We start from the raw sequence: 23,195 nt of genomic DNA, 5'->3' as shown, positions 1-23,195 counted from the left end.
CATTTGTTGTATTTCCCACTGTGGTCTATATTGTGCTTGTGTGTATCCCCCTTGATGTACTAGCACTGTCAGTGGAAGCCCCCCATGTTGGGTGGGTGGAATGCTGACTGGTCTTGTCCATATGGCCCCTTCAATACTTTTTTTGGCCAAGTTTTTCTGAACAAGTTTGTTTTTTGCTTTTACCGCATTCTCTACTGCCTCCTTATCTTTTTTCTGTTTTCTTGTACAATAAGCTTGTACATCAGAGCCCCCTTCACTAAAATGTGAACAAATAGAGGTATTTTATCATCCCAGGATTGCTTATTCTCTTGTGTTCACATTTCTTGGATTGATCATAGCTATTCTCCATGCTCCTCATCTGGCTTCATTTTTTGGGCTAATATTTATCCCATATCTGCTGTTTCTGGATACAGCTCTCTCAGAGCCTTCCACACAAGCGCACTGTAATTATTCAAATGTGCCCCGTCATGCATGTTAGAGCTTAATTTTACCCCACAGTATCCTGCTTGCTGCCAAATCTTGTAACTTTGTTCTCCCACTAGTACTGCCAACAAGCTCTTAATGTCCACTATGGAGATGGCAATCCCTGCGGTCTCCTTCTCAAATACAACTATCCTCTTACTGGCCCCTGCCATTAGTGAAGGTAAACTGTAGACCAAATTATCCCTGTCCATTTTCTGCTAGGGTACATAATACACTTCCCCTTTTGCCTTCAGTGTACTACTGCCTTCCTTGCTTTTCTACTTCTAAGCCTGTTCCCCCAGTCACCTGTTTGTTCCTCTCTTTCCTCTTCCTCCCCTTCTTTTTATCTCCTTCTTCTACTCCCACTCGTTAAATCACATATGTCAAATTCTTCATCCTTGCTGTCACTGTTGCTGCTATCCTCCCAATCTGATGCAGTATGATCACCCTCCTTTGTATCTGGTTCGCTTTTTTCCATTTACTGTCCCGAGTCATCAGTGTAAAATTTTTAATTGTATTTGTCCTGCTGTCCCTTTCTCTTCCTTATCCCCAGAATGATGTTCTGACTGTGCCATGTATTTATTTATGCTCTTCTTGTCAGGGGATGCTCGCCTAGGGGTTTTATATCCTGCAGATGGTTTGTTTTAACAGTGAATATAATGCAGAGGCAGGGGTTGGAGCACTAATCTTCTCTTCATCCATTTCTCCCATCTTCTCACTCACTCTTATACTTACCGTCTTACTCGTCCACCCTATTTCGTTCACACTGGCCTTCTCATCAGGGCCTGCCCTTTCACACCACTCATGCACAATGGCCCTCTTCACAGGGCTGTCTTATTAGTTTCAGTTTGGTACACAATTGGCCTTCTCCACAGGCCTCCACCTTGAAAATGATGCCCTATGTTAATGTGCCTGGTGTTCGGTTGCTCCTCCCTTTGTTGAACGGAGCCCCTTGCACATGCTACACAGCTGCTCTGATATTTACATGTTAATTTAACTCTGGCCCTTCCGCCACTTCCACAGCCAAAATAAACTGAACAACACACTAGCTACACTTTATCACAATGAACTACTACTGCTTTGACAAAACACCAGTGCATATGCCTTTAATCTTTTTCTTCACAATGTTCAATTCTCTTTAACTCATAGAAAATGCAAATAATGCAACTATACCAATTGCCTGCACTATGTGCAGCTCTCATCTAACAAAGTCCACCACTTTACTACACAACCCTCTGCTCTAACGCAGATTTGCCACCACCCACTCACTCCCTATCGGGTGAGTGGGCCTAAAATCTGTGACTACTATGGCCAATCGCCCTCCACCTCTTGAGGGTGCATCCTATAAACCATAAAAATAATCCCTCCCTCTCCCTGAAAGTTCATACACGGGTGCACTCATATATCCTTCTTTGGAGATTCTCAAGTCTTCTCGACCCCAGAGTTTTCATTTAAAGTCCAGTACCCCCTTTCAGAGCAGGGATCGTTCAGACCAGGCATACCTTCATGAAATCGGTGTCTGCGCAGCCTCCTCCATATTGAGCTCTACAAATTCTGTCCTGCACTCCCCTGGAAGTATGGCTGGAATCCCTACGTCTGATTGGGATAGCTGATTCCCCGTACGGGCCATCAAAATGTACTGCGGGTTACCTCAGGAATTCACCAGTACAAATTACAAAAGTAGTCTAAAAAAGGAGTGTAAATCAGGCAAGAAATCACTCAATTTATTCTGGGATCAATTACAGCTGGGAAACCAAAATTCAAGCAGAATGCAGAACATAACTGCATGAAAAGAGCTGTTGAAAATTCACCATAAAAATGAAAATGTTTATAATCGGACAAACTAATTAGGAGTAAGTCATATTGCAACATTAGGTAAATCCTCCAAATTAGACTAATTGGCAGTGCTACACTGTCCCCCTATAGCCGGACATACATTATCGAAAATGAATTGCATACTGCAAAAGTCACCAGACCCTCCCCTCGACCACCTCTGTGATGTCACAGCCCAGTCCACAATTCCCACCTCATAGTGCCAACACATTGAGGCATTTGAGATGACCAGCAGATCTCTATTCATCTATTCATCTGCCGCCAGACCTCTCCATCCATCTCTCATGAGAACACAACCGATCATGACACTACATGAGCATTGAACAGTTGACAAGTTACCAGCGTAATGTTGCATTTTTGGAACTCTTTGGATCACTTCCCAGGGTGAGATGTGTGTGCTAAGGCACAATTTGAAACTGCCATGGGACATTTTGAAACTATTAGTAGACCAGTTTCATAAACTAATATGCTGATTTATAAAATTCTTGTGCATTCACTGCCTTCCCTGCCACCCATGTGCTGAGCTTCCTGACTTCGAAAGTATCAAAGGCTTCTCATCTCTAACAACATGATCCTGGGAACGTGCAGTTTACAATGTGAAGCCAGATTTAATGGCTCCTAGGCAGATTAATACAATGCAAATTCATTTCTAATGACAGCAAGCTCCAGGGCCAGTTTAGCGTGCCTGGGTCTAATGTTGAGCCTGTAATTCAAGCTATACTGCCAATAGGTTATTTAGGTTATTTATCAAGAACACAATTTATTGGGGATAGCTTAGTGCATAGGTAGGACAGTGTGTCTATCTACACTCCATTTAGTGGGATAATCCCGTAGCTGTGCAACGCTCACCTGGTATCCACAGGGACATCACTCAGCATGTCCTGACCTCTTACGACCTCAAAGCCTTCCCTGGAGTCTACTCGACTGGAGACTGGGCCTTGTTTTCTTGCTCTCCATCCTGCTTTCAGCGCAGGGGCATGTTGATTGATGTGGGCTCGTTGCTGCCTAATTACTTCACTGGCAAGAGTCCGACAGTTAAGTATAATGAGTCTTTTGAACAGTTCTCTAACTTCGTTCCTTTCCTTCCTTAGATGATGGGCGGCGTCCGGGGATGGCAACGTGCTGCTGAGATGTGTAGCGCTGAAGGTGAGTGAGAGCGCGTTGCACAATGTGACCCTTTTGTATTTGTATTGAACTGACTTCTTTTTCTGTGTCTTTTAGGTGCCGCTACGTTTTCAGCGTGGATGCCGGTTATGAAGAAGAAATGAGGTGAGTAAGCGCGGTATGCAGTGCCTCTAGATGTTTCCACACTAACCTGGAGTGTCTTTTCCCTCTTGCAGATGGATGAGAAGTTCCAGAGACAGAGTACCCCCAGAGCAGCTGGGATTCAGGTAAGCATTTGAAGCTCGTCCAGTCTTTAAAAATAAGCAAAGATTTGCTGAATGCTTACTAATGCCTTTTTCTGTTCTTTTCCCTAGGAAGCGACGTGCAGGAATGGAAATGACACCGCCGAAGATGCCCGCAAGGTAAAGCTGTTCCTAACAGTGTTTTTGTTCTTGCAGGAGCTGAGCGCAGAAGAAAGATGCAGGCCTACTGGAGACCGATCCAAACACAATGAGTGTCACGCTGCAGGTGCAGAAAACACAACGCATGATAACCGGACATGACTTGTTCTCATAGTTCTTGGTTTGGTAAAAATAAACTGATCTTTTTCATGTAATGTTCTCCTTGTGCACTCCACGCTTGTAATTGCTCCGGACTCATCAGGTTTTGGATTTCTTCATGTAATTCTTTCTGAGTTATGGTTGCGGTGATTCCTAGGAGCTTGTCACTCGGGATGATTGCTATTGGGTTAGGGGTCTTATACCCTTGCTCTTCCACCCCCATACGTGAAAGGGGAATCAGCCTTCCCGTTTTTCACCCCTGATTGAAATGTAATCACGTAGTCATATTCAGAAAAAAAAAGAGCCCAACGTAGTTGTCGTGAGGATTGGGCCTTTGCCGTTTTTAGGTACTGGAGTTTCCGGTGGTCAGTTATTATGGTGATTGTGTGTCTGGCGCCCAAGAGGTAGTGCCACCATGGCTTGAAGGCTGACTTAATGGCCAAGAGTTCTTTGTCTGTAATAGCGTAATTGAGTTCAGGGGGTGTGAATTTACGCGACCAGAAGGCAACAGGGTGTAACTGGCCCGTTTCGGGGTCCTTTTGTGAGAGGACGGCTCCCATAGCCATGCTTGAGGCATCCGTTTCCACCAGGTATGGGAGATCAGGGCGAGGGTGGCGTAAGATTGGGGCGGATGTGAATCTTGCTTTGAGTTCCTGGAAAGCTTCCTCGGCTTCTGTTGTCCACTGGAACTTTTTGTTGCTTTTCCTTAGCAATGACGTGATGGGATGCACGATTTGCGAAAATCCTGGGATGAACCCGCGGTAGAAGTTTACAAAACCCAGCATACTTTGAACCCCCTTGAATGAATTTGGGGATGGCCAGTTCAGGATAGCATCTACCTTGTGTGCATCCATTCGGATTCCATTCGGGCTGAGAATAAAGCCCAGGAATTCCACCTCAGAGATGTGGAATGAGCACTTTTCGTGCTTGGTATAGAGCTGGTGTTGACAGAGTTTCTCCAATACGGATCGGATGTGTTTAACGTGGTCCTGCTTTGATGCAGAATATACTAGAATATCATCGATGTAAACTAGAGCACAGACATCAATCAATTTCCGTAGGACATCGTTCATGAAGTATTGAAATGCTGCAGGCGTGTTGCAAAGGCCAAAGGGCATTACTTGATATTCGTACAAGCCATATTTGGTGCGAAAAGCGTTTTTCCATTCGTCCCCCTGTTTCACGCGAACAAGGTGATATGCCCCCCTCAGGCCAAGTTTTGTGTAGATTTGGGCATCTTTGACTTGATCAAGCAATTCAGGGATCAGTAGCAGGGGTTAGTGTTTTTTTCTGAAAGACATCTTGAAAGTCCTGGTATTCACTTGGTAGGGTGCTGATTGCCACAGTCGCAAGCGTGTAGGTTCTGGTGTCTATTGGTTGTTTCTCTTGGTGATAACGTGTGTGGGCGCAAGTCTCGGGAAAGACCAATTCTTTTGCTCACCAATCGATTTGAGGATTGTGAGGTACCAACATGGCATTCCCAAAATCAACCGGAACTGTGGTGCCTTAATGAGGTCGAAAACGAAAGATTCTTGGTATCCATCCTGGCACAGAAAGGTTAAAGCTGCAGTGCATTGGGATACTGGACCAGAAGCTATTTCTGTGCCGTCGACAGTGGTAAGAGTGTCGGTGGTTGATTTAGGGCGTAACGGATGTCCCATCTTTGCCGCAAAATCCTGGTCGATGTAATTCCCAACCGCTCCACTGTCAATGTACGCTCTTACTGCTGCATCCAAGATGGTTGTTGGTGATTGATCAAGACCACAGATAGTGCAAAATGGGAGGTCTGTAGTTCACTTTCTTCGCTCGACAAGTGGACCCCTACACTTGACGGGCTGGGGAGTTTTATGATTCCTTGATGGTATCTTCCTTGTCCGTGGCCCCTACCGTCCTCCTCAGTGGCTTCACAGGGCACTCTTTAAGGCAATTTCCTGACCTTCCACAGTACAGACATAAGTGCTGCTGTCTCCTTTTATCCCTTTCCGCTTTAGTGAAGGGGGATCTGGCCCTCACCGATTTGCATTGGTTCTCCTGAACCTTCCGTTGTGCGGGCAATATTGTCCTTTGAACGCACATACATAGGGCGAGGATCCAGTCTGGTTCGATCTGCTCTTCGGTCCTGCCACCTATGATCCAGTTGAACAACAAGGTCAATGAATTCTTAACAGTCTTTCGGGGGGTTCATTACCTGTGCGAGAACATCCTTGAGCTCCCCTCGCAACCCCCGATGAAATAACGTGGTTCTCTTCTCCACTGGCCATTCTGCTTCAACTACGAGTCTATTGAACGTGGCTATGTATGTTAATAGGTCTTGATCCCTTGGCGTAGGGACAGAGGTTTGTTGTCTAATGCCTGCCCATGAGTACGAGGGGCGCACAGCTTTTCCATCTCCTGCTGAAAGCCCCTGAAGTCATGCAGCAAAGGATCGTCTTGGACCACAAAGGGTACATACCAGTCCGCGGCGCTACCACTCAGGTAGGATAGCACAAAAGCGACCCCTGATTGGTCATTCGGAAAGGTCCCTGCTCTACAAAGGAAGTGCAGGTGGCACTGGTTCATGAACGTTGCAAACCTCTTGGGATTCCCCGTAAATCGTTCGGCGGGGCCAAGGGAACTGCCCCAGGAAGGGTTATCTGAACGGGATTGGCTGATGGTGCTGGCATCGAGGGCACGCTTCCTGGCAATGGTGCATGCCCTGCTTGTGAGTGGAGAAGTTGCCGGCTTAAATCATCAGTGCGTTCTTTGGCTACTATCAGCTCTCTCCTCAGGGTGTTGGTCTCCTGCCTGGCTGCATGTACTTCCGAGCGTAGCTGCGCCAACATGTGGGCTAACTGGTCGGTTTCTGACGTTCCCATGACGCCCAGGTGGATTTTGATGTGAGGCTTTGTGTTCTGTAACGCTCACCTGGTATCCACAGGGACGTCACTCAGCCTGTTCTGACCTCTTATGACCTCGAAACCTTCCCTGGAGTCTTCTCGACTGGAGACTGGGCCTTGTTCTCTTGGAAAGTGTGCTCTCCATCCTGCTTTCAGCGCAGGAGCGTGTTGATTGATGCAGGCCCGTTGTTGCCTTGTTACTTCACTGGCAAGAGTCCGAGAGGTAAGTATAATGAGTCTTTTGAACAGTTCTCTAACTTCGGTCCTTTCCTTCCTTAGATGATGGCCTGCATCCAGGGAAGGCGACGTGCTGCTGAGATGTGTAGGGCTGAAAGTGAGTGAGAGCGCGATGCTCGATGCAACCCTTTCGTATTTGTATTGAACTGAGTTCTTTTTCTTTGTCTTTTAGGTGCCGCAACATTTTCAGCGTGGAAGCCGGTTATGAAGAAGAAATGTGGTGAGTAAGCACGGTATGTGGTGCCTCTAGATGTTTCCATGCTAACCCGGAGTGTCTTTTCCCTCTTGCAGATGGATGAGAAGTTACGAACACAGAGTTCCCCCAGAGCGGCTGGGATTCAGGTAAGCATTTGAAGCTCGTACAGTCTTTAAAAATAAGCGAGGATTTGCTGAATGCTTACTAATGCCTTTTTTCTGTTCTTTTCCCTTTTCCTTAGGAAGCGGCGTGCTGGGATGGGAATGACACCGCCGAAGATGCCCGCAGAACAGAAGAAGCGATGGATGATGGGCAGAAGCGCCGCAAGGTAAAGCTGTTCGTAACAGTGTTTTTGTTCTTGCAAGAGCTGAGTGCAGAAGAAAGATGCAGGCCTACTGGAGACCGATCCGAACACAGTGAGTGTCACGCTGCAGGTGCAGAAAACACAAAGCATATTTCTCAGCCTGGGCGTGGCTTAAATAGTCTCTTGGTATCTCAGGTGTTTCTGGGCTGAACCACACCCAAAAGACTAGACTGCACATGCAGTTCTGGGAACAGAAATATGTGAGGACATCCAGCTTGTCCCCATGAAAGCACTACAAGTCCAATCCCCAATGTTATCCTATGGGAGTGAGTGAATCTGGTGCCGCAAGTGCCAAGTCTGACTCCAAGTGGGTCTTTGGAGGGATGGAGAGGCCCTTGAGGGCCATGTAGGTGATTGTGGCCTGGCTCCAGCCTGACATCTTGGAGGGCTGGGGACATGAGGGGCAGGAATCATGACAAGCTGATAGGTTTGTGCCTTTTTACCATGCTGAACTAGCATTTATATCACAGTAGCATGGTTGTGTCTACACTTAAGATTTTTGTATTCATGTATACTCAATTACATTACATAACATGATATTTATATAGCGCACTATGGGCTCGTAGGCATAAAGGTGCTAACAGAAGTCCAAGATATAGAACAGATGTAGACACCTATAAGAACTAATGAATATTAATCTAAAGCCCTATCCAGAATGGGACAAAGGAACAGCCAGCTGGAAGCATACTTCCAATACAGTGCTGCCCCCTAAGGCATACTCATGAAAAAATAAAGGTTTTGAGATCATTCTTGAATATTGCCAGGAGTTTATGTTTGCGTAAATAATCTGGAAGCTGGTTCCACAAAATGGGAGCTTTAAAAGCAAAAGCCCTCTTCTCCGCCTTAGGAGATTTTGGTCTAAGTTGCTCCAGAAGTTTGTGAGAACCAGAACTTTACGATCTGGTATTTACTTTATCGTTGATGCAACACTGAAGATACGGAGGCATCTTTGCATTCTGCACTTAAATGTTATAACCAGGGTTTTGATTTTAATTCTGGACTCCACTGGAAGCCAGTGAAGCCCCTGCCTTACTTCCGAAACATGTTTGCACCTTGATAGCCCCACTACAAATCTCACAGCCCAATTCTGAACCTTTTGTAGTTTCTGTTGGGCCAGCTTGCTGGTACCTAACAGTAGACTACAACAATAGTCCAGCTTGGCCCCTATTATCGCTCTTGCGATGGTTTCTGCGCTTTTCTGTGATATGAGAGGCCTCAGGTGTGACAACAGTTTAACATAAGAAACCGAGGAAGACACAACCGAAGTCACATGCTCTTTTATATTGAGAGACTGATCGAGGATGACTCACAATATTTTGGTTTTTAGAAGTGGGCTTATAATATCATCCCCTAGCTTGAAAGAGCTGTAGGCATGATTAAGAACCTTCAGAGAATGTGGGGAGCCGACAATCATTAGCTCAGTCTTAGCCCTATTAAGAGCCAGATAATTATTCAGCATCAAGTTTTCAATCAGGCTAAAGACTCTATTAACTTCAAGCTCATCTTGTCCATGGGAGCCAGTTAAGAGAACCACACATTGGGTATCATCTGTATAGTTTGAAAAAATTACACCCTCCTGCTCCAACATGTAGAAGAAAGGTGCCACGAAAATATATTAAATACATGGTGAGGTACTAGCCCCCTCTGGGACTCCATAGAGAACCGGTATTGAATCAGCTTCCGCTGTATCTGAACAGACACTTCTGTGTCTGTGTTCTAAGAAGGAAGTGATCCAAGCAGCGGCCTGGTTGGAGAAATTAGGCACTTCCTTGAGCTTAGTATTCAATATGGAATGTTCAATTAAATCAAAGGCTGCAGATTGATCCAGTGATATGATCAGTGAGAGCCCGCTCTTATCCATTTGTGTTAGTATCCTGGATTTAAGCTCCAGAAGAGAGGTCTCAGTTCCAATTAGTTTTCTAAAACCTGTTGGTGAGAATGTAGGATAGGATGCTGATTCAAATGATCAGCAATTTGATGGTAAGCCATCCTATCAAGAAATTTTAATAGGAATGGAGTATTGGAGATGGTGAAAAAATTCTGTGGATATTCTCTTAACAACCCTGGTTTCTTAATAATTGGGGAAACTTTAGTTCGTTTTAATTCCAATGGCACTTTCCCCTCCTTAAGTGAGGCATTAACAAAGGTGCAGATTACTTTTACTACGGATGGAGCACAGGATTTTATTATCGTGGATGCACAATCATCTCCTCTGCACTGTGATGGTTTCATCTATCCTATAATTCTTTTCAATGATACATTGGGTATGCACTTCCCCTTCCTTATGTACCCAAGCACTTACCTGTGCCATCTTCATTCCACTGCGCCCTAAGCATTGGGATGCTATTGTTAAGCGGTATTCAATCAACACTACAGCTAAGTCAATGCCTAGTCTGGGATGCTGAGGAAAACCCTTATTGATGTATTTTTATGTCCAGTTCAGTACTCGGGATGATAACCCTTGTATAACACCCCCCTCTGAGAATCCCCCTGACCCCACTGAGCCAAGAAGTAGGTTTGTTTTGCAAATTAAAAGGTTTATTTGAAAAATTAAACAATATATATGTGTCACACTTTTATAATAAATTAATATCTGATAGTACACTTAGACATATGATGTGGATCCACAATGGGTAATGTTACAGTGGTACACTTGATTACTTAGGAGTAGTATAGAGGATGAGGTAGCTGAAATGCTTTATGGTTTCAAGGAAATGCAAGGTGGAATAAATGCAGTTCCGCAAAATAAACTGATATGGTTTCACAAGAGATAATATGTTCACTTTTCCCCTGGTGGCAATTCACCCCCCCCTATATGCAATGCAAGGAGATGGAAGTAACACACACAGCCTTCAGGAATACAATCAAATACAATACGGAACTCAGTCCCCCCCCAGCAAGCTTAGAGGAAACAGGTAGAAGTTTGAAACACAGGCCCAAAATGCTTTTAAATGTGATGGCAATGGATGGGAAAATGTGCTAACTGATTTTAATTCCCTCTAGAGATTCAGGGTGAGTGAGAGATGCTTGTTGGTATTAGTTCAGGCTCACTTTAGCAATGCTCTATGAGTTATTACCAGGTTGCAAACGGATTTTAACAAAGGAAAGAATGGAGCTGCTATTAAGTAAATTTCGCGAGTGTGTAAATCACGATTGAGGAAAAAGTATAGGAAGTAGCTTCTAGGTTCGTTGGAAAGCCTAGAATCACAGCTTTAAAATGCAAGTTAAATTTCGTTCCTAGCCCAAGCGGTTCCAGAGATACGGACGATTTAATAAAGGTAGATTTTCGGATTTAAAGTAAAACTCAAAATGACAGGTGACAGCTTGCAGCTGCAGAATTGACAGGTGACAGTTGTGCAGCTTTAAAAATGACAGATGACACGATTTCTAGGAGGCAGTTATATTTAGGTTAAAATAGCTTGAATTAGATTATTTTAACTAAGAGATTGGTTCTGCACAGTTCTGCTAGGTACTCACAATATACCTTTGAACTAGGCCTCGTCACGGATCTGGTCAACACGTCCGCGGCGGTTCTGTCTGCTCGGCGGGTCAATCAGGCACCGGTTCTTCTCACAGCGATCCAGATCTCTGGTTCTGCTCACAGCGGTCTGGGTCAGCTCTGCTCTGCTGGTCTAGCCTCTCTGGATACAGCGGCCTCTGGTTCTGGATACTGCTCTGCTTTCCGGTCCGGATCAAGTGGATTCTGGATGCAACACTGCTTTCTGGGTACTGGCAAAAGTTCTTGGCAAAAGAATTCAGACAGCTCGCCCGGCTGTGGAATAGTTTGCAAATGATTTTAAGGATGCTGAGGCCTGCTGAGAAGAGTTCTCAGTTTGTGGGTTTAGACCCTTGCTTTAAGTTCTGAAGTAAATTTCTGGTCTCTGAAGATTGATGGATGTGAAGTCTGGAGTCTCCCGGCAGAGCGTCCCGCAGAAAATGGAATTGAATGTCTCTACCTGTCCCAGCAGTCTCTTTTTATGTGTTTTGGAAGTGGGTGTGTGCGTGGCATAACTGAGCCTGCCCCTCTCTACTTGTCATTGGCCCAATTCTCCCCTCTCCCATGATTGGGGGAAGGAAATGGATTGTCATCATGATGAGGTCTGTTTATGGGTCAGAGGATCCTCCCCTGGTCAATTTGCCCACAAATCTATATTTGATTCAAATACATATTTCCCAGATACACAATTTGTTGAAATTACATGTACACAGTATATATTCCTTATGGTCCATGCTTGTCCGCCTCTGATCTTCCTGGGGCTTGCATTCAAAAATGACAACATTTTGCACTTTTTGACTGGTTTACCAATATCAGACATTTACCAAAAATTACACACATGTGCGCAAGGAGTATGGACATTAATTGATGAAGTGTCAGATTTTTTAACATGCAGACATTTGGAGTGAGACCCTATTTTCCGCTAGCAACCCCCCAGAATACACCACAGGGTCCTAACACCTCTTAAAACGTGCAGAGAAGAATCACAAGAATAATGATATTACTTATATAATTTTGACCAGTTCGCACTATGAGTTATCTATCTTTTTAACTTATGCCCTGGTCAAAAAGGGGTGTGGCTTCCCACATCACATGGTGGAAGAACTGGTTTATCCACTTCCCCCAAGCTCAGCTGGCTCTCACAGGCACTTCTCCTCCCACTTCTCCCAAGAGGAAGCCACTTTACGGCCCCCCAATATAACATTTGCCTGAGTCCATTGTTCAGTTTCCTGCAGTCCCCAGGTAATTCAATCAGAGAGGTGTCACCTCCTTTTTGTGGGGGCAGCAGAATGCAGCAAGGCCTGGGAACACAGCTGTTGATCCAGTTTCAACTCCTGTCGGGGGTAGTTGTCAGGCAGAATCCAGTTTCATTAAGCCAGGTTTCAGCTAAATGTCACTTTTTATTCCCAGTTTTCTACATTCAAATCAAACTGACAATTTTTACACATGCAGCTAGAGTGCTGATTCTAAGTTCAAAACTATGCCATTTCAACAGTTACAAACTATGTGACACTCAAAAGTAGGTCCCTCATTTAATTTAAACATTTCGATTGTAGTGGTTTTCAGTTCAGTTTAACTTAAGCTGCTGACCTCCACAGCTCAGCCAGTTTTGTTATGAACATTTTTTCGGGCTCTTTTTCTTTCCAGATTGTGTATGCACACAAAACTTCATTCTGCCAAATGTTTGCTGGTGTTCAGTGAAATTTTTGAATATCCTGCAATGTTTGACATAGGCATTTTTAGCTTGCATTCAGAGAAACTAAGGTGATTTCAAAGGGCTTTTTAAGCTAACAGGCACTGCTGTTTTTCCTTTGGCACACATTCCACTCATGGCACCCCTGGCCCATCACGCTTGCACTGGTGGGTGGAAGGTTAGGCGACCATTTTGGGGTGCGCTCAAACTGTGCGGTTCTCTTGGATTCTGGCGCACATGTGGGCTTTTTGGCCATCTTGGATTTTCTAAGCCCACAGCACCAACTGTTGCAGCTTAATGACTCAAACGTGGGTCAATACACCTGACACTATGAAGCAAATGCCTTGAGGTGTGCACTTGACACATTATATATAAATAAATAAGTGAAAATGTATCTCTCTTTTTCATGATAAAAATACACAATATGTTAGGTCAGATGGGGAGCATGGGGGAAGATGGCAATGGCTCTGCTAAAACTACAATTGTAAATAAATAATCAGTACATTTTGGGGATGATTTCAGCAGGGGAAATGTGAAAGGATGGGTCCACAAGAGAATGCAATGGACAGATGTCTCTCTAAATAGTTCAAAAATTAGTTAAACGTAACCATACACTGACCAAATGTATTGACAGTAAAGAATACTGGAAGCTAAATAACATATTGTTTGCTCTAAGGGATGTGGGTGATGAAGAACATGGGATGAAGTAGGTACATTGACTGGGAGAGATGGCAAGGTGAGCAGAAATCCAGGGTACCCACACTAAAGAAGACCATGTTGTAGAGGCTAATAGTACAATTCCTCACTTCAATTTTACTTTGATCAACTTCAAAGCAGAGAGCTAAGAATGCTGGGAGGTGGACAAAGTTGCAGACTCGCATGAACTGAAGCATCAGCTCTGAAAATCGCTCACACAATTAAAAGCGCTTTAAAAGTGTGGACAGTGTAAACAGCAAAGGCATATTGATTTAAGAACCACTCTTCGGTAACCTGTGGTAGAGAATTAAACATGGAAGCCCAGTACTGTTTTTTCTAAAAGGCAGAACCATTGTAAGTGTTCTAGTAGTTTCTTTCATGAAGTACGCTGCTGTTCCTGGATGTTTCATCGATAATAACTATATTATTCCCGAAGTGCACAGCTCAGTGTAGTCTCTGGAAGTGTGGCAGTGGGACACTGATCGTTGGTGAAGAAAAACATGTTATTTTTACTTCTGTGAGCACCTAAATTCTGCTTCTGGTTTTGTGGTTGAATGAACGACTCACAGGGAAACGCAAAGCAAATTCCAGACTCTGGGCCATTTGGGGGCGCTCTGGTGAAGTAAGTCTTTGCAGTAATATTTCTTTTCGGATAAATCACTGAAATACTGCTTTCTCACATTTCTTTGTCTTGAGTACTACTGTAATGTATGAATTAAGAAGTGCCTGTTTCTTCCGCATGACCACTGGCCATTGCTGGGATCTCTGATGAACATCAATCTAAAGTAACTTCAATCGATGGGTTGCAAATGTCTATTGTTGAGGAAGTTGTTTTACCTATCGTGGAAAATAAATAAAGAGAGTTGCAGAAAAACAAAATAAAAAATCTAGAAATATAAAATCTAATACTACAAATAATAGTTGTGGGTCGAGGAAGTTCTTAAGACTACTGAGCAAGCCTTCCTTTAATGAACACAGGCAAATGGACTCCTGTCCAAAGGAGATAGTTACTGGAAGCTTTGAAGTAATCTCCACACCTACTGAACGAATCATTAAAAGGAAAAGTATGAAAAAAATGGCAAAAAGAATCAAAAGAGAACGCTTTCTGAAGTCTTGGATGACAATATTCTGCCTTGCCTTGCCTACTTCAAAAGAGGTTTGCAGTGGTGGATCAAGATCTTGCCCAGAAATCATACTCTATTCCTGCTGACCTAATTAATATATCCACCTACCAATCAGATACTGGCAGTAATAACAATCCTGTAGATGAGTAATCATCTCGACCACTGGTCATAACTGTTCCCAGTGATTCATCGAATGATAAATGGGGTTGTAGGCCTTGTTCTGTTATCTTTGCAAACATCACTGAGGGTTAAGCTATTAATAAGACCCTCTCAATTGTCAAAACTGATAATCATTATATGAAATCTGAAGTAATGAAGTTATAAGACTCTCTAGACTCCCTTTGTGTGTAGGTATTGACTTGATTCTAAGATCAGTTTATTTGATAATTCTTAATGAAGGTAACATCCTTATCTTTTTATATTTAATCCCTTGTTTGCTCATACATGACTCAGGTGATATTGTGATGTGGTTTGTTAGGGAGATTTCTTCCACAAGTGCTTAATTCCCTCTACCTTAGAGCCCTCCAGCACTTTTGCTATATTTTGGGGCTTTGAACTTTTCATTTTCAATGTGTTTTACTTTTGTGTTCTTTAGTTATGGAGTTCTGAACCAACTCCATAGGCATCATCTTTTTCTGAGTATCTGTGACTTGACAAGTACCCTTGGCTGAGTTTCCCCTGTACCCACGTTCTCCTCACCTGAGCTTTCCGAGTCAATGGTTTCTTGCAGTCCTCGACATGCCAGGTAGTCTCTCTCCTTTTTCTGGTGCGTGGGCTTGTCACGGAGAGAAGCCACTGTGGCCGCTGGGTGAGAACAGCGGCACAGTGACCTCCTTTCCGGGACCAAGCCAGAAAATGCAGGGAAAAACCCGCAAAGGGGAAAAAACCCTGATAAGAGGTGCCACGACTTGTCTGCGAAGGCCAGTTGTTCCCAGATGAAAAAGAAGGAAGCGTAGGATCTCCAACAACTGAAGGGTGGCCACTAAATGTCCAAGTCCAACAATAGCAGTAGGCCTGAAGCGCAGGCGGAGAAGGCAGCAGCTGAGGAGGCTGCAGTGGAGGTCGAAAAAGTTCCAGGAAAGCACTGCGGAGGAGCACGGAAGGAAACCCCACGCTGACTGGACCAAAAAGAGCAAGGTGAGAGAACAGGAGAGAAAGAGAGAGAGAGAGAGAGAGAGAGAGAGAGAGAGAGAGAGAGAGAGAGAGAGAGAGAGACCGCCGGAGAAAAAGGCACAGCTAGCGCTGCCCAGGGAAGGCGGCGGAGAGAAATGGGAAACAAAGGACGGTGTTCTGAGAAACCGGAACCCCGGAGAAAAGTATCCAAGGGGAGTAACCCCTGAGAAATTCCAAAGCGAGGTGCAGAGGAAGAGCGAAGGACCCAGAGTCGAAAAGTAAACAACAGAGGGGGGTTGCAACGCAACGACCTGCCGGGAGGCGGGGATTTAAAAACTCCCAGCAGCGTTGCGTCCCGCGTTCGGAGCTGCGGAGCGAACACAGAAAAAGGACTAAAGTAATCCTCCTCTGCGTCCTCTCAAACTCCAACGCGGAAGAAATCGCCAGTCGCGGCGATTGTCGCGACTGCGAGTGACAGTATGCCCCCCCCTAGAGTGCAACCACCCGGGCTTACCCGGGTGCAAGCGATGGAACCTAGCCAACAGCTGAGGGGCATGTATCTGAGAAGCAGGCTCCCAGGAATCCTCCGATACCGGGTAGCCCTTCCATGACAGGAGGTATTCCAACCGGCCACGAAGAAATCTAGAATCGCGAATGGCAGAAACTGTTATGACTATTCGTATTCCTCCTGGTTGGCAGCAGTGACAGGAAGATTCCGGTTGAGAGGCCGGCGATGTGGATCAGAGTAGTAGGGCTTAAGAAGAGAGGCGTGAAAGACAGGGTGTATGCGTCTGAGAGATGGAGAGAGTATTAGACGATAGGCAACAGGATTGACCTTGGAGAGGATGGGGAAAGGTCCCAAGAAACGCGGAGACAGTTTAGAAGGTTTTGTCCATCTGGGAAGGAATCTGGTGGACAACCACACCTTGTCCCCGGGTTTCCATGAAGGTGCTTCCCTGCGATGTTTGTCGGCTTCAGTTTTATTCCGCTGTCTACAGTCCGTCAAGCTTAGCAATGCACTGTCCCTGGCCTCCTTGACATTTCTTAGCACCTCTTCCGCAGTCGGAGAGTTAGAGAACCTGGGCACCTCGCGCATTAGATAACGCGGGTGAACACCGTAGGTACAAAAAAAAGGGGATAGGCCTGTGGCAGTGTGCCTGGAGTTGTTGTAGACGAATTCTGCAGTAGGGAGTAGAGAAACCCAATTATCTTGACGCTGGGAAATAAAGCATCGCAAGTACTGCTCCAAGGTTGCATTGAGTCACTCCGTTTGGCCGTTCGTCTGTGGGTGAAACCCAGAGGAAAGGGCCCTTTCCACTCCCAATCGAGAACACAAAGCCATCCAGAATTTGGAAATGTACTGGCTTCCTCGATCGGATATTATCTTGTCGGGGAGGCCATGAAGCTTGAAGATATCTCGGGCAAATGTCTCTGCCATCTTGGTGGCAGAAGGAAGTCCAGGAAGAGGAGAAAAATGGGCTAACTTGCTTAGAGAGTCCACCGTAACCATGATACATGTGCATGACTCAGACTCAGGAAGCTCCACTATGAAGTCCGTGGAGATGAGTCCCCATGGGCGAGTCGGTATCTCCACTTGGGTGAGAAGTCCTAGGGGCTTCCCCGAGGCATATTTGATTCTGGCACAAGTTGGGCAGGTCTCTCCTGATGTTGGGCCAAAGAAATGACCTCGAGATAAGTTCCAACGTACCATTTCCGCTTCTGTGTCCGCCTAGACGTGAGTCGTGACACCATTTAAGGATCTTCCAGCGCAACGACCCTTCAGGGATATACCACCTCTTCTTGTAGAAGACCCAACCGTCCTTGATTTGGAAAGGGGAATCAGCTGAAAAAGAGATATGAGGAGCCTCTTGCGCAACAGCAGCCTTGACCTCCTGAAGAAAAGAACTCACCATGGCTAGGATCCGATTTCTGTGGAACAATGGCTCAGACTTGACAGCTACCGTTTCCAAGTGGGAATCCTTGCGAGACAAAGCGTCAGCCAGACGGTTGAGAGACCCAGGGATGTACGTGATCTGGAAGTCGTACTGTGAAAATAGGTAGGCCCATCTAGCTTGCCTGGAGTTTGAACATTCCATGTCCTGTAAAGCCTTTAGGTTCTTGTGATCGGTGCGAATGAGGAACCGATGGCGGGCACCCATGAGAAGGTGCCTCCATTCCTCACAAGCCAGTTTCATCGCTAACAATTCTTTCTCCAGAAACGAGTAGTTGAGTTGGCTGGGAGAAAGAGTCTTGGAGAGATAGGCGACAGGATGCTCCACCTTGTTAAAGGACTGAAGCAACACTGCTCCGACAGCTATAGCAGAGGCGTCTGTCTCCAGAATATATGGAAGAGTTTGGTTGGGATGCTGCAGAATCGGGGCAGAGCAAAAGAGGGTTTTCAGATGACAGAAACTTCTTTCCGCCTCAGTAGACCAGGAAAAGGGATAGGCCGTCTTCTTGAGTAGGCGGGTGATGGGGTATACCACCTCCGAAAAGTTAGGAATGAATCTCCTGTAGTAATTCGAAAGACCCAGGAACCTCTGGACCTCCCGGACGGAGGTCGGGGCCGGCCAGTCAAGAATAACGTGTACCTTGTCAGGATCCATGGCGATCCCTCCTTCTGATAGAACATATCCCAGATAATGTACCGACGGTACAGCGAATCTGCATTTCTCCTCCTTGACCAGTAGATTGTTCACCTTAAGAAGCTCCAAAACTCGTCGTACTTGTGTTATGTGTTCTCTCATGTTAGGGGAAAAAACCAAGATATTATCTAAATAGATGATGACCGAGATGGAAAGCATGTCAGAGAACATTCGGTCCATAAACCTCTGAAACACCGCTGGGGCGTTCACCAAACCGAACGGCATAACCTTATACTCAAATAGGCCCAGAGGAGTACGAAACGCGGTTTTCCATTCGTCACCCTTGGCAATCCGCAACAGATGGTATGCGTTGCGAAGATCCAGTTTGGTATAAACTTGAGCACCTTGCACCGCCTCAATAATGTCCGTGATAAGGGGCATAGGATACCGGTCACGGACTGTCACTGTATTCAGGCCCCTGTAGTCGATGCAGGGTCTAAGATCGGCGGAATCTCTCTTCTTAATGAAAAACAAAGGGGCTCCTGCTGGAGACTTTGAAGGTTGAATGAGACCATTTTCCATGTTGGTATCCAAGTATCTCCGTAGGACTTGTCTCTCGGTTTGGGTGAGAGCGAACATCGGTCCAAACGGAACCAAGGCATTGGGCTCCAGATCGATAGTGCAGTCCTCTGGCCCATGGGGTGGAAGTCTGGCATGGAGGCACTCCTGAAATACCTCAGAGAAGCCAGAGCAGAAATTGGGTAAAGCATGGATACCAACATGGTTGTTGGGAAACACCTTGACTGGCTGCAGATCAGCTCGACCTTCCAGTGAAAAACAGTTGGTTGCGCAATAGGGGGAACTGAAACTTATTTGATTTTCGGTCCAGTTGATCAGAGGATTGTGTCGACGGAGCCAGGTAATGCCCAATATGATGGGGAAATGGGCAGCCCTGATAATATCAAAACTCATAACTTCCTTATGTTGGTTGATCGTCAAGGAGAGATCTTCAGTGGTATGGGTGATGGGACCTGAGGACAAAGGCGAACCGTCCACACCTTCCACCTTCTGACCTTCTGCCCGGGGAATCCTATGGAGACCCACCTTGTCTGCCCACAGGGTGTCAACGAAGTTTCCTGCCGCGCCACAGTCTAATAGGGCCAGTGTCTCCACCTGATGTTTTCCGAGGTTGAGTTGTACTGGAATGACCATCAGCCTGGAGTCCTCCTTGGATTCAGAGGAGGTCACTGACAGAGAGACATAGGGATGATGAAGATTGCTTGAAGACCCTCGGTCGCTTGTCCCTACTGACGCCGAGGGTAGTCGTTTCCCGACCTCTTATTGGACAGCTATGTACAGTCTCTGAGAAGATGTTGATCTGATCCGCAGTAGGCACACAGTCCTTTCTCTCTTCTGCGACGTCTTTCAGCTGCGGACAAGGGCGCCCTGGTGGCACCGATCTGCATGGGTTCTTCAGTAACGATGTTAGTAGAGCGACTCGGGAGAACGGGTACAGAGGGGTCTGAGATATGGCCAGGAATCCTTTGCTTCCGACGTTCAACTCGTCTCTCTTGAAGGCGATACTCTATATGAAGTGCAGCAGAAAGTAGATCTGAGAAAGTAGGAGAACGAGGAGATCTGGCCAGCTCGTCTTTAATTTCCTCCTTCAGTCCTCTTCTGAAAATGGCATACTGTGCTGCCTCGGGCCATCCTGCTCCGGCTGCTAATGTCTTGAAAGAGGAAATATATGATAAAACGTCTAGCGAGCCTTGCCGGACATCCAATAGATCTTCGCAGGCTGTGAAGGAGAGCTCTGGTCGTTCGAAGGTCTGCTTGAGAAGATTCTGAAACCCCGAATAGTCCTGCAAAATGGCGTTTCCACTAGTCACCAATGGGGTGGCCCAGGACAGAGCGTTTCCAGTCATGTTGGATATTAGGAAACCCACCCGGGCCTGATCTGTAGCAAAGGTACGATGTCTGAATGTGAAATGAACCAGGCTTGCTTCAAGAAACTCCTTCACCTTCTTGGGGGAGCCATCAAACTTCCCAGAGGACAGCGCCATGGGTGGCAATACCGAGGGAGTCGGTTCCCTAGCCGCAACCATTTGTTTAAGCAAAGCATTCTCAGTCTTGACCCCTTGTAGCTCCTGGGACATAGCCTGAAAAGCCTTCCACAGCTCTTGGACCTGTTCCTCAGCTGACATCGTGATACTCTTTGGCGTTGCAATCTGTGACTTGAAAAGTACCCTTGGCTGAGTTTCCCCTGTACCCACGTTCTCCTCACCTGAGCTTTCTGAGTCAATGGTTTATTGCAGTCCTCGACGTGCCAGGTAGTCTCTCTCCTTTTTCTGGTGCGTGGGCTTGTCACGGAGAGAAGCCACTGTGGCCGCTGGGTGAGAACAGCGGCACAGTGACCTCCTTTCCGGGACCAAGCCAGAAAATGCAGGGAAAAACCCGCAAAGGGGAAAAAACCCTGATAAGAGGTGCCAAGACTTGTCTGCGAAGGCCAGTTGTTCCCAGATGAAAAAGAAGGAAGCGAAGGATCTCCAACAACTGAAGGGTGGCCACTAAATGTCCAAGTCCAACAATAGCAGTAGGCCTGAAGCGCAGGCGGAGAAGGCAGCAGCTGAGGAGGCTGCAGTGGAGGTCGAAAAAGTTCCAGGAAAGCACTGTGGAGGAGCACGGAAGGAAACCCCACGCTGACTGGACCAAAAAGAGCAAGGTGAGAGAAAAGGAGAGAAGAGAGAGAGAGAGAGAGAGAGAGAGAGAGAGAGAGAGAGAGAGAGAGAGAGAGAGAGACCGCCGGAGAAAAAGGCACAGCTAGCGCCGCCTAGGGAAGGCGGTGGAGAGAAATGGGAAACAAAGGACAGTGTTCTGAGAAACCGGAACCCCGGAGAAAAGTATCCAAGGGGAGTAACCCCTGAGAAATTCCAAAGCGAGGTGCAGAGGAAGAGCGAAGGACCCAGAGTCGAAAAGTAAACAACAGAGGGGGGTTGCAACGCAATGACCTGCCGGGAGGCGGGGATTTAAATACTCCCGGCAGCATTGCGTCCCGCGTTCGGAGCTGCGGAGCGAACACAGAAAAAGGACTAAAGTAATCCTCCTCTGCGTCCTCTCAAACTCCAACGCGGAAGAAATCGCCAGTCGCGGCGATGGCCGCGACTGCGAGTGACAGTATCACACAGCACCTTCAGTGCAGTGGTGCAGGGATGTCTTTCAGACTCCCCAAAGTTTAAATACCTTCTGTAGGACTGACTACTGTCTCCCAGAGAAGGTAAAGTTAAATTGGCTTTACTAGTCTCTTTAAATGTACAGACCCATCACACCCTATCTTACAATAGAGTGCTGGAGGGGTTGCCTAGATTCCCCTGAGTTACAATACTCATGTAACAGTCAAATGTTACCCTTTCCTACTTGAAATGACTGTTGGCAGTGGTTTAGATCAAACTACCATGATTTTTCCCGACTGTGAACAACGGTAGCTAAAAATCAGGTCAGCCATGTTTTTCAATATGGCACCCAGACCTATCTGTGAAAACAGACTCTGGTGATTTATTTTCACCATTTCTTTTAGGAACGGTCCTGCTTGTGTTTGTCTCTGCACGCCAAACGAAGTTTGGTCCCTTTGTTCGTTAGCCTTTGGCGGGCTTCAGTGCTGAAGCCCTCCTCTGGAGCCTGAGTGTCTGGGATGGACAGGACGTGAGGGAGGTGCCCGAAACTCCCTGTGCTTAGTCTCCTAGGAGACCTGAATGCACTCTGGCGTGATTGGCCAGCTAGCTGTCCGCCAAGAACAGCCACTCTGCTGTATGTGTGACAGCAAGGTTGGAATGAATGGGGGAAACTGTTTAAAAGCAGGCCTCTGGGACTTGGAAAGCAGAGTCGACCACTGGAACGAAAGAACCGAAGACAAGCTGAAGGAAGAGGACTGCTGCAACTCCTGGAAGACCGGTGAAGCATTGCTGCAGGTCTGAATTGCCTGAAACTCCATCGACAGAGAAGCCCTTCAAGGTTAACTTCTTCCCTTGAGTTTGGTGGGAACAGCCAACTCGCAAGAAGCCTGAACACCGTCCCCATCTGGTCGAATTTTCATCAGAGTTCTGATGAAAACCGGATAGCCAGATGGAAGGAAACCAGCTTGTGGACCTCAAGGCACTAACACCTTAAACCAATGTCTTGCTAAATCTTTTGGCCTCATCCCTGGGCAGTGAAGGAACCTCCCAATGTCCTCCTTCTTGTCCCCACGACTGAAGCTCAGGAACAGCGAGATCTGCTTGAACTGCCAGGAACAACTGCCTCAGCTACAGCTCTTCTTCAATACAAAGGTACTGTGCAAACGCGGTCCGGAAATCTTTTCGGCCATTGCGAAAGTTCATAGAAACTTTCTCAACCTTGAAGGCTTGTCCTTCCCTAAACATTCATCAAACTTCTCGCCTAGCCAAATTCTTCTAGCCTCTGTGGCAAAGACTTAATCGTTTACTACCAGAACTGTGCTATTCTATACAAAGACTCTGAACCATTGAAATTGGCCCAGGCCTATGAACTGAATTGCTGGTTGTAGTTTACTGAAACCCTTTGCCCTGCCTATGCAAGTATTTGTGCTTTCTATCCTTATGACCTTGTCTTTTTACCCCTTTTTAAAGTATATGAAATGCCATTTTGCTCCCACTTCAGGGGAGCTGAACTTGTTCATTTACTTGCCTGTTGTGTAATTGTGGTTTATTAGTGTGTGATACTGAGATGCTCTTGCTAGTGTAATGTTTTCAAACTGACTGTGTAAATAAATGTATATTCTTTTACAAAGAAACCTTGGGTAAGTGTTTGTTTGAATCACTGTAATTGTTGGTCCTTTGTGCAAC

Source organism: Ambystoma mexicanum, chromosome 5p (genome assembly GCF_040938575.1).
Source record: "Ambystoma mexicanum isolate Mex_15411 chromosome 5p, UKY_AmexF1_1, whole genome shotgun sequence".
Classification (NCBI taxonomy): Eukaryota; Metazoa; Chordata; class Amphibia; order Caudata; family Ambystomatidae; genus Ambystoma; species Ambystoma mexicanum.
Note: the sequence above shows the minus strand (reverse complement) of the source record.